The sequence below is a fragment of the Musca autumnalis genome, unplaced genomic scaffold (assembly GCF_047663935.1).
Source record: "Musca autumnalis isolate F117 unplaced genomic scaffold, ASM4766393v1 scaffold_3, whole genome shotgun sequence".
NCBI classification, from domain to species: domain Eukaryota; kingdom Metazoa; phylum Arthropoda; class Insecta; order Diptera; family Muscidae; genus Musca; species Musca autumnalis.
The window spans coordinates 105,850,458-105,861,239 of record NW_027411866.1 but is presented as its reverse complement, the minus strand read 5'-3'; positions in this window follow the sequence as shown (position 1 = coordinate 105,861,239).

Sequence of the window (10,782 nt, the reverse complement as noted above, 5' to 3'; positions counted from 1 at the left end):
TTCCTTTACGTGCAAGAATCTTCAAGTTTTACAACTTTTTACTCGAAAAGCGTTCCTTTACTTCAGACACCATACAATTCATATGGAAGCAGATTACAACTTTTGCTACTTTTGCCGGTTTTACCACTTTCAAAAGTAAAGGAACAGACCAAATATAAGATGTAACGCCAAAAACAGCTGATCTTCATACCAGTTGTCAAAATGCGTTATTGTGAATAAAATCACATACAAAATGTAAACAAGCAATTCACAGTAATTTGACGTTTGACATGATTTGATGTAGCACCTATTTATTCCACCATGGTATTAGCCATGACTTCCGTATTGTCAGTTGCTTTGTATTCGTGCATGAAACTAGGGGTTCTTAAATCGAGTTCCATACTAGAGTAATTTTATGAAATCCATTTAAGAACCCCTAGTTTCATGCACGAATACAAATCAACTGACAATACGAAGTCGGCCTATCTATTTTCCTTTGTTGCAATTATTTAGTTAATTTTCAGTGTCAAATCAGCTGACTTCTTGCAAGTGATTGCATGGTTTAATAAGAAAGGTTAGACAAAGCTTTATGTCAATTTAAATTTTTTCATTCGAGTATGCCTAAAACTTCAAAACAATATAAACAAACTGTGTATGTGTGTGTGGTGTTTGAATAATATGCCAAACAATTTTAAAAACAATCGAATTCAATGATTTTTAAAATTGTTTTTAGACCATTTGTATGGAAGAAATTGGTGAGATTTGCATTGAAACAATCAGTTAATCATATTCACAACTCGATTATGTGGAGAAAACATAACTCTTCATTCATTTTTCGCGTTTTTTATAAAATGCTCAAAAATGCATTGTAAACAAACCCACTTGTTGCTTTTATTTTGAAGTTTTAGGAATTCAAGAAAAACAAGGGTTCTATAGATTTTTTTCATTTAAATCTACCTCTTTACTTATACCATGAGTGATTGCAAATTGTTGTTCGACAAATTTTTAGCTTCGAGAGAGTAAAATTCATTGAGAGAAGTTACTGAGAATTTGCTGAGTACTTGCAAGTACTTTTTACTTGCGAAGTTATCGAACAGACCTGTTGTTGTACTACTTACGTGACCTCGGGTCAATTCTTGTTCTAAGAAAATTTGAAATGAACACTTGTATATAAATTTCAAATGAAAAAATATAAAAAGAAAATAATTTTCATTAATTCTCTTTCGAGTTGAGCTGTTAGGCCTTTAGAGATACATTGAAAAATTAGGAGTCTACCGAAGTCCCACGCATCCAACCATTACACTACGTTTCACGGGTGGTAAAGCCGATCTTCAGGTGTATTAGGATGTTGTTTTTGTGGCAGACGAAGGCAAAGCTTGGAAACTAGTATATATATCGCACTTCATTAGATAAATGTATATGCGAAATTATGTCAGTTAATTGAAACTCCAAACTTTTCCTATAGTCCTGCTTGGTAATCCCATTTTTCAATGTTCACAAATACTATGGTAAGTTTTATTCCTACATCATTAGTAATTGCTATTCTATATCAGAAGATTTTATTTTTGATTTGATCATCAATTATTGTCTACTACAGTTTTGACAAGTTGATGGTGGCTTAGAACGCTAAGACGCCGGCAACCTTGACACTCAGTTGTCGGAGACCCAGGTTCGAATCCCAGCCTGGCTCATGCTGAAATTATTTTTATTTTTGCCTTATTAAGGCGAATGCCATTTATAGTGATATTTAATTAATTCTCTTTCGAGTTGAGCTGTTAGGCCTTTAGAGATACATTGAAAAATTAGGAGTCTACCGAAGTCCCACGCATCCAACCATTACACTACGTTTCACGGGTGGTAAAGCCGATCTTCAGGTGTATTAGGATGTCAAAACTGTAGTAGACAATAATTGATGATCAAATCAAAAATAAAATCTTCTGATATAGAAGAGCAATTACTAATGATGTAGGAATAAAACTTACCATAGTATTTGTGAACATTGAAAAATGGGATTACCAAGCAGGACTATAGGAAAAGTTTGGAGTTTCAATTAACTGACAAAATTTCGCATATACATTTATCTAATGAAGTGCGATATATATACTAGTTTCCAAGCTTTGCCTTCGTCTGCCACAAAAACAACATCCTAATACACCTGAAGATCGGCTTTACCACCCGTGAAACGTAGTGTAATGGTTGGATGCGTGGGACTTCGGTAGACTCCTAATTTTTCAATGTATCTCTAAAGGCCTAACAGCTCAACTCGAAAGAGAATTAATTAAATATCACTATAAATGGGTGCCACCGTGGTGCAATAGTATGCACGCCCGCCTTGCACGCAGAAGGTCGGTGGTTTGATTCCCCGGCCAGGCAACACCAAACATTTTTCAACGGTGGCAAAATACCCCTCAGTAATGTTGGCGACATTTCCTGAGTATTTCAGCCTTGAAAAACTTCTCTATAAGTGGTGTCTTAGGACACGCCGTTCGGACTCGGCGATAAACAGTAGGTCCCATATCACTGAGCTAAATATGAATCGGGGTGCACTCATTGATATGAGAGAAGTCTCCCTTGTCCCGTATGGGATGTTGTGGAACAATGTTTTTTTTTTATAAATGGCCTTCGCCTTAATAAGGCAAAAATGAAAATAATTTTCATTTCAGATTTTTACCCTGATTTGTTGGTATGATTGATGGAACACCTTCTAATTGCGCTTTGTACTCAGACAATTTTTAAGACCTCGGCAAATACGGTGCGTTGAGTGTCGCGTTATGGGCCAAATATTTTCGGTCCGTATAGGGCTCGGCACAACCGGTCCGTTGTGAGTTGTGTCACTGGTTAAAAACAACAACCTCACGAAAAAAGTTTAAGCGATGCCGAGTTTGTTCTTGAAGTTTTCATGTGGTTGTTGTAATGAAACACGCGCAACGCGTCACACAACAGACCGTATGTGCCGAGGCCTTTATGAGCCAAATACATTCGGTCCATTGTAAGTCGCGCCAAGCGTCAAAAACAACAACCAAATGAAAAAACTGTAATGGGTCAAATACATACGGTCCGTTATGCGACGCGTTGCGCGTTGAAAACTACAACCACATGAAAAATGTGTAAGTGATGCCAAGTTTGTTCTTGAAGTTTTCATGTGGTTGTTGTAACTCACCTTAATGGCCCCGGCACATACGGTCCGTTGTGAGTCGCGTCGCGCGTTAAAAACAACAACCACATGAAAAATGTGTAAGTAATGCCAAGTTTGTTCTTGAAGTTTTCATGTGGTTGTTGTAACGCAAAGCTCAACGCGCCGTATGTGCCGGGGCCATAAAAGCCTCAGTACACAAACGGTCCGTTGAGTGACACGTTGGGGCACGCGTTGTCCCAAAATGTTAAATTGGCTGACATTCATATCGTCAGTTGCGTTACAAATTACTGAAAATCTGTGAAGTTTCTTAACGCCGTTGTACTTAACTGCGAAATTACGTTTTTCAAAACGTAAAAAATACGCATTTTTAACGCAGATAAAAAGCAAACATGTAGCATTTTTATTTCTGATGCATTTAGTTGCATTTTCGAGGAACAATGGATGAGTGTGCAACTGAACTATTTTGATGAAGTTTAAACAACACAAAGCAATTGACGATACGGAAATCAGCCATTAAGGCCGCGGCAAGTTTGTTGTTGAAGTTTTAATGTGGTTGTTGTAACGCGGCACTCAGCGCATTGTATGAAAACAACAACCACATGAAAAATGTGTAAGTGATGTGAAGTTTGTTCTTGAAGCTTTCATGTGGTTGTTGTAACGCAAAGCTCAACGCGCCGTATGTGCAGCGGCCTTAAGCTGAAAACACATCCAACGTTTGAGTAAAATTTTCAGGCATGTCACAGATTCCGATCGGAATGGTTTCAATTCCGTAATTTCATTTCGATCGTTTTTGTTTTAGCTTCTCCAGAATTCGATCGATTTGGTGAATTCCGAAAATCTTATTTTTTAGTATAAATATGGCAACATTAGAGGAAACAAAAACATATGATTAGAAAACACTGTGGAAGTAGTGGGTATTCTGAAAATATTGTGTTTAACTCCGTGTTTAGACACACAAATTTCTCTGGAAAGTAAATTCAGCTTTTAGGCAATAGGGGGTAGAAAAGAGTATTAAGGAGCTCTTTCCTCTCCGCTCTCTACCAAAAAAACTCAATTTACTTTCCCGAGAAATTTGTGTGTCTAAACACAGACTAAAGAAAGTTTTTTTTTTGTGCGAAAATGATGTTAATTTTTATTGGATTTTCAGTTTTACTGTAATTGAAGCGCAAAATATCAACATAACTTTGAAAAATACCGTGTCTGAGTTCTTTCTTTTATTGTTCTTTTTATGTTTGCTTTAAGCAATGGTGGGCAAATTGCGAGAGACTCATGTATTTTTTACACTTTTGTGTATGAGGCCGAGCATTTCTGCCCAACAGTGGCTTTAAGTTATCATTCGTAATGCCAGATTGTTTAAGATAAAGATAAATCTTTGTTCGAAGAAAAATGTGATTTTCACGAAAAAATTACATACAGTTTGACAAGTAATTGTTTTCAAACTGAGAAAACGAACACTTTTCATGCATTAATTACTAAAAAATTACAAATAGTTGTGATAAAATTGTCGGGTTTTTTGCAAAAATTAGTTGATCGACTTGTTTAAGACCAAATTGAATGGATAAATAAAAAATTAACCCGCTTAGTTCTACAATAATAACCAAAAGAATAATTAACATGTAATGCAAGGTGCCAAGCATGGTACAATAATACAGGTAGCATTATCATGCCAGCTGATGGTAACATAATGTGTCAACTGCATTGAATTGATGTCAAATTTTGACACCTTATGTTACCAACAATTGCCGATGCGGCTACCTGTGTATTTGTACCATGGTGCCAAGAAAATGTTTTCAAAATGTAATTAAGGTTCCAAAATACCCCATGTTCCCGGTAAATGCTTAAAAATCATGACATTTTATGAATTTCATTCTTAACAAGGATTAATTGCTAACAAGTATCAGCAATATTAGGCATGGGATATCCCCACTAAGAGGGTTACCATATGGACCAAGGGGGTATCAGATCATATTGCATGTAAACAATGTCCTATAGGTCTCAAGCCGAGAATATCTAAAAACTAATACGTTTTGTGAGTATTTTGGTTTACCAAGATGGTATGACATCAATTACAATGAATATTACCTACAGCAGAACTCGATCAGGAGGGTTGCCAGATCGACTAAAAATTTACCAGGTCTTAATAACAGTAAACTGGACCTCCTAAGCCCACAATTAGATCTTAAAAGTGGTTTATTTAACTGAAATTTAATTTAGGGATAAGGATATTCACTAAAACAAACCAAAATATAACCAAGAAGTACAAAAATCGGTTAGAAATGCATATGGAAGATATTGCTAAATTATACTGAGCTTGCTATAGACATCCAATTTTATCTATTAACAGCCAGATTGAGGAATTCCCGTAAGTTTGATGGTATTTCGTGGTAACACTGTAGCATTATTTCTCCGTCACTTAGAAATTTTTGTCACAGTATTACTTCACAGTACACGAAATGTCTCCAGTAGGTCATAGTAAGCATTTGCGAAAATTGTAGAAATCTGTACCCCACAAATTTCTAAGGAATATTAGTCTCCAAATGTGCTATTTTCGTCTGTTTCATGAAATATTCTTATCTCTTAATAAATTTTGAGTTGAATGAACCACTTGTAGGCTGTGGTTGTGGGCCTAGTTGGTCCATTTTACTGTTAGTAAAACCTGGTACTTTTTAAGTCGATCTGGCAACCCTCCTGATCGAGCTATTCTGTAGGCAATATTTATTGTAAATACTCATAAAATACTCATAAAATGTCTTAGTTTTCAGATATTAACGGTTTGAGACCTATAGGACATCGTTTACATGTAATACTGTCTGGTACCCCCTTGGTCCATATGGTAACCCTCTAAGTGGGGATATTCCATGCCTAATATTGTTGATACTTGTTAGCAACTAATCCTTGTTAAGAATACAATTCATAAAATGTCATAATTTTTAAGTATTTACCGAAAACATGGGGTATTTTGGAACCTCAATTACATTTTGAAAACATTTTCTTGGCACCTTGCATTACATGTTAATTATTCTTTTGGTTATTGTTGTTGAACTAAGCGGGTTAATTTTTTATTTATCCATTCATTTTGGTCTTAAATAAGTAGACCAACTAATTTTTGCAAAAAATCCGACATTTTTATCACAACTATTTGTCATTTTTTAGTAATTAATGCATGAAAAGTGTTCGTTTTCTCAGTTTGAAAACAATTACTTGTCAAACTGTATGTGTCAACACTTTGTTAATAATTGGTTTTGTTCATTGAGAAAAAATAAAAATATGATTAAAAAAAAATATACAGTCAGGGACAAAAGTTTACATACACCCCCTAAATCCCGGGTATTAGGGTTAGTAGTGATTTTTATGAAATTCCAAGTATGCAGTTTTATTTCGTCTCACTAATAAACAATATTTAATAGAACAAAAGTATATTCCATAATACAAATAACGGTAAATTTTACAAAAACCTAAAAATGATGGGGACAAAAGTTTACATACACCCCAAGGAAATATGCGTATTGCCGTGCAATTTATGGAATTAACATCAAAATTTATACATTTTATTGTTTTGGCGAATGCCTCTGGGTGTCTGAGATATATTTTAGAGAAAAGATAATAACTTTTGGGGGTCAAATGCCGTTATTTAAGGCCAAACATCTTGTATAGCTTGTTAAAGCTGACCCTTGCTTAATTCTTTGCGTTTTTAGGTAATGCACTTTAAAAAAACCACAAAATTTGTGTCAGATTACAAATTTTGAGACCCTAGAAAGCTTTGGAGTTGTTCTTGTGCAAAATATTACTTCTTGGACGTCGATAAATGCTCGCTTTTCATCAGATTTCTCAGGAAGTTAATAGATTCCGAGGAATTCTTGGTGCAAATTACATATAAAAGGCCTTAAATTGCCTTGTAATATGGTCTGATACAATCCTCTGGCATCAAATAACTCAGAAATGTACAATTATACGAAACTTTTCGCCCGTATAGTGACGGTAATGATCATAATACGAAAACGACGTTGTTCACAGTACAAATTTCATGCTTTTTTGGTAGTGCTTACATTTTGATGCTTTGGAAGCTTCGGGAACAGGTTTGTAACAGAATATTTCACATTTATGATTCAATTGATGCCAGAGGATTGTATCAGACCATATTACAAGGCAATTCAAGGCCTCCTATATGTAATTTGCACCAAGAATTCCGCGGAATCTATTAACTTCCAGAGAAATCTGATAAAAAGCGGACATTTATCGACGTCCAAGAAGCAATATTTTGCACAAGAACAACTCCAAAGCTTTCTAGGGTCTCAAAATTTGCAATCTGACACTAATTTTGTGTTTTTTTTTAAAGTGCATTACCTAAAAACGCAAAGAATTAAGCAAGGGTCGGCTTTAACAAGCTATACAAGAAGTTTGACCTTAAATAACGGCATATGACCACCAAAAATTATTTTCTTCTCTCTAAAATATATCTCAAACACCCAGAGGCATACGCCAAAACAATAAAATGTATAAATTTTGCTGTTAATTCCATAAATTGCACTGCAATACGCATATTTCCTTGGGGTGTATGTAAACTTTTGTCCCCATCATTTTTAGGTTTTTGTAAAATTTACCGTTATTTGTATTATGGAATATACTTTTGTTCTATTAAATATTGTTTATTAGTGAGACGAAATAAAACTGCATACTTGGAATTTCATAAAAATCACTACTAACCCTAATACCCGGGATTTAGGGGGTGTATGTAAACTTTTGTCCCTGACTGTATATGAAATTAAATGTGATTTTGTTAATAAACCAATATTTGTATTATTTTTAAGTGCTTTTGGAGTGTTTTGAAGTGACGTGTTCCACATGTCCCGGTCCACACTAGCGTGAATTTCATTTAAAAATTTCATGAAATTAGGTGTTCTTAAATCGAATTCCCCATTACAGCAATTGTATGATTTTACTCTACTATGGAGGTCGATCTAGAGACGCATAATTTCATGCAATTTTTGTACTGAAATTACTCTAGTGTGGACCGGGACCTTGATAAACCAAACGAGGTTTCATTCCGAAAAATTATTCGTTTTTCGGTTTCTGTCACAGAAACCAATTCCGATCGAAAGTGGAATTGATTCCGTATTTAGCTTCTTCAGAAACCGAAAAACGAAAAATTTGTTCGGAATGAAACCACTTTTGGTTTCTCAAGTGGAATTGTATTTTTTTGGAAACATGTCTCTTTAAAACACTCCAAAAACACTTAAAAATAATAAAAATATTGTTTTATTAACAAAATCACATTTAATTTTATATTTGTTTATCATTTTATTTAAAAAATTCGCACATTTCCATTATTTCTCAATCAATAACAATTGGTTTATTAACAACGTATTGCCACATAATTTTTTCGTTGTAAATTTGTAAGAACTAAACAATATGGCATTGCGAATGTAAAAGAGAGAAGAAGCAAAAGAAGAAAGAACTCAAACAAGGTATTATTCATTGTTATGGTTATTACTTTGTGTCTCGATTACAGTAACAATAGAAAAGTTGAAATTTCAATAAAAATTAACTTTAATTTCTCACAATCAAACTTTCTTTCAACAGAATATTTTCACAATTCCCACTTCTCCACTGTTTTCTAATCATATGTTTTTGTTTTGTTTCTTTTAATTCCTCTAATGTTGCCATATTTATACTAAATAATACGATTTTCGAAATTCATCAAATCGATCGGAATCTGAAGAAGCTAAAACAAAAACGATCGAAATGAAATTACGGATTGAAACCATTCCGATCGGAATCTGTGACATGCCTGTAAGTCCCAATTTACATTAGGCGAGTTTACTTGCGGCAATTGTCAGTTTGATGGAGAGAGAGGTGAGGAATATGGTAACCCTTTGCCTCTCAACACCCTCTCTCACCCACAAACTGACAATTGCCGCAAGTAAACTCGCCTAATGTAAATTGGGACTAAATACGGAATCAATTCCAGTTTCGATCGGAATTGGTTTCTGTGACATGCCTGTTTATGTAATTTCTGGTAGATGAATAAGGGGTCAATTATGAATAGCAACCCAACTCCAGTTGCGTTGCCGATAGCAAATTTAATCATAAAAAATCCAATTTCTACATTGAAATTCATTCTTTTTTACAATAGAGTTAGTAGCTGAAGGTTCGAAACACTGATATTGAATGAGTTTTACAAACATTTTTGTTGTTTTACTTATTTTAATTGTATGATTTTCTCTTCTGGCAACGCAACTACAGTTGAGTTGCTATATATAATCGACCCCTAAAAGGTAAAGTGCTGCCAAGTTTCAATTTTTCTCTATTCTTCTACCAGAAATGACACAAAACTTTACTCAAACATCCCAACAAGAAAGTTTGGAAGTAGTGCAATGCAGAGTTATGATTTCACAACATCTTTCGATTCAATCCACACGGAGTTATGAAAAATGCACTCCGTTCGATGCATTTTAGAAGCACTCGCTTAAAGATCCCTACAGGCAAAAGCCAATTTGTTGATACCTACAAAAGATGTCGCAGTCTTTTTTTTCCAAATACTAGAAAGAAACTCAGTCACGATTAAATTAAATGGAGAGTTTTTATAATTTGTGTTATTGTAATAAAGTTCTTAATATTCTTGTTTTACTCAAATAATAAATGCATTTTATTTATTTTGGGATACTTTGCAATGTCTTGCATTTTTATAGCATCTTTTGACTGCATTTAAATTCAATCCAAAACACTATCAGCCCAATCATGAACATCATCTCACCGTGAGTTTTCTCACTCTCGCCTCCTCCCTTATTATAAACAGCATAAGGGAGAACAAAACTCACGTTCGTGAGAAAAGTAGCTATCATAAATGTCAAAAAAGTGAGAATGTGAGGCAATTTTCTCTCACCACAGAAATCAAGGTGAGTTGAACAAAAAAATGTAGCTATGGACATTTTTTATAGAAAAAATCGACAAGAAACGAATCTTTTGCAATGATTATCAATTGTATTTATTTGTGTTTTACGTTAAAGGTAACAAATAAAAAACAATTAGAAATTCTTTTGGCAACTATACATGTTTATCCGTGTATTAATGAAGCAAGGAAGACCTCAATCGAGTTTGGCGTAATTTGGAGGTGGAGTTGAAGTTGGCCAAAATTTTTCAGATATGGGAAGCGGTTCAGAATCATATGATGAAAACAGGAATGGAAGAGGATCCAATCAGGAGCAACACCTTTCTACAAATTTTTTTGTAGGTACTTCGCTAAGGTTCCACGCAAAATATTCGATGCCAAAGATTATATTCAAGCATGAGTGCAAGTTATACAGTCTGTCGCAAAAGTTAGTATACACCGTTGAAACCAAAATGTATTAGGGATAAATATCACTATAACTTATTGAAAACAACAAACAATTAGTTTTATTTGATAGACAAGAAGGTTGTCTTCCGTAATAACAATTAAAAGTGCGCAATATTTGCATACATTAGCAAATGTACGGTTCGAATCCCAAAAAGACCAAAATTTATGTCGCAAAAATTAGTATACAACGGAGAATCCTTGTGGAACTGTGTAAAAAATTCTTGATATTTTTGAACAAAATGAAACTAAATCTGTACTTAAGATCATAAGGAGTATATTAATTGGCTTTAATGGCAGTTATAGTACTTATAGTGACAAGTCCAACGTACTC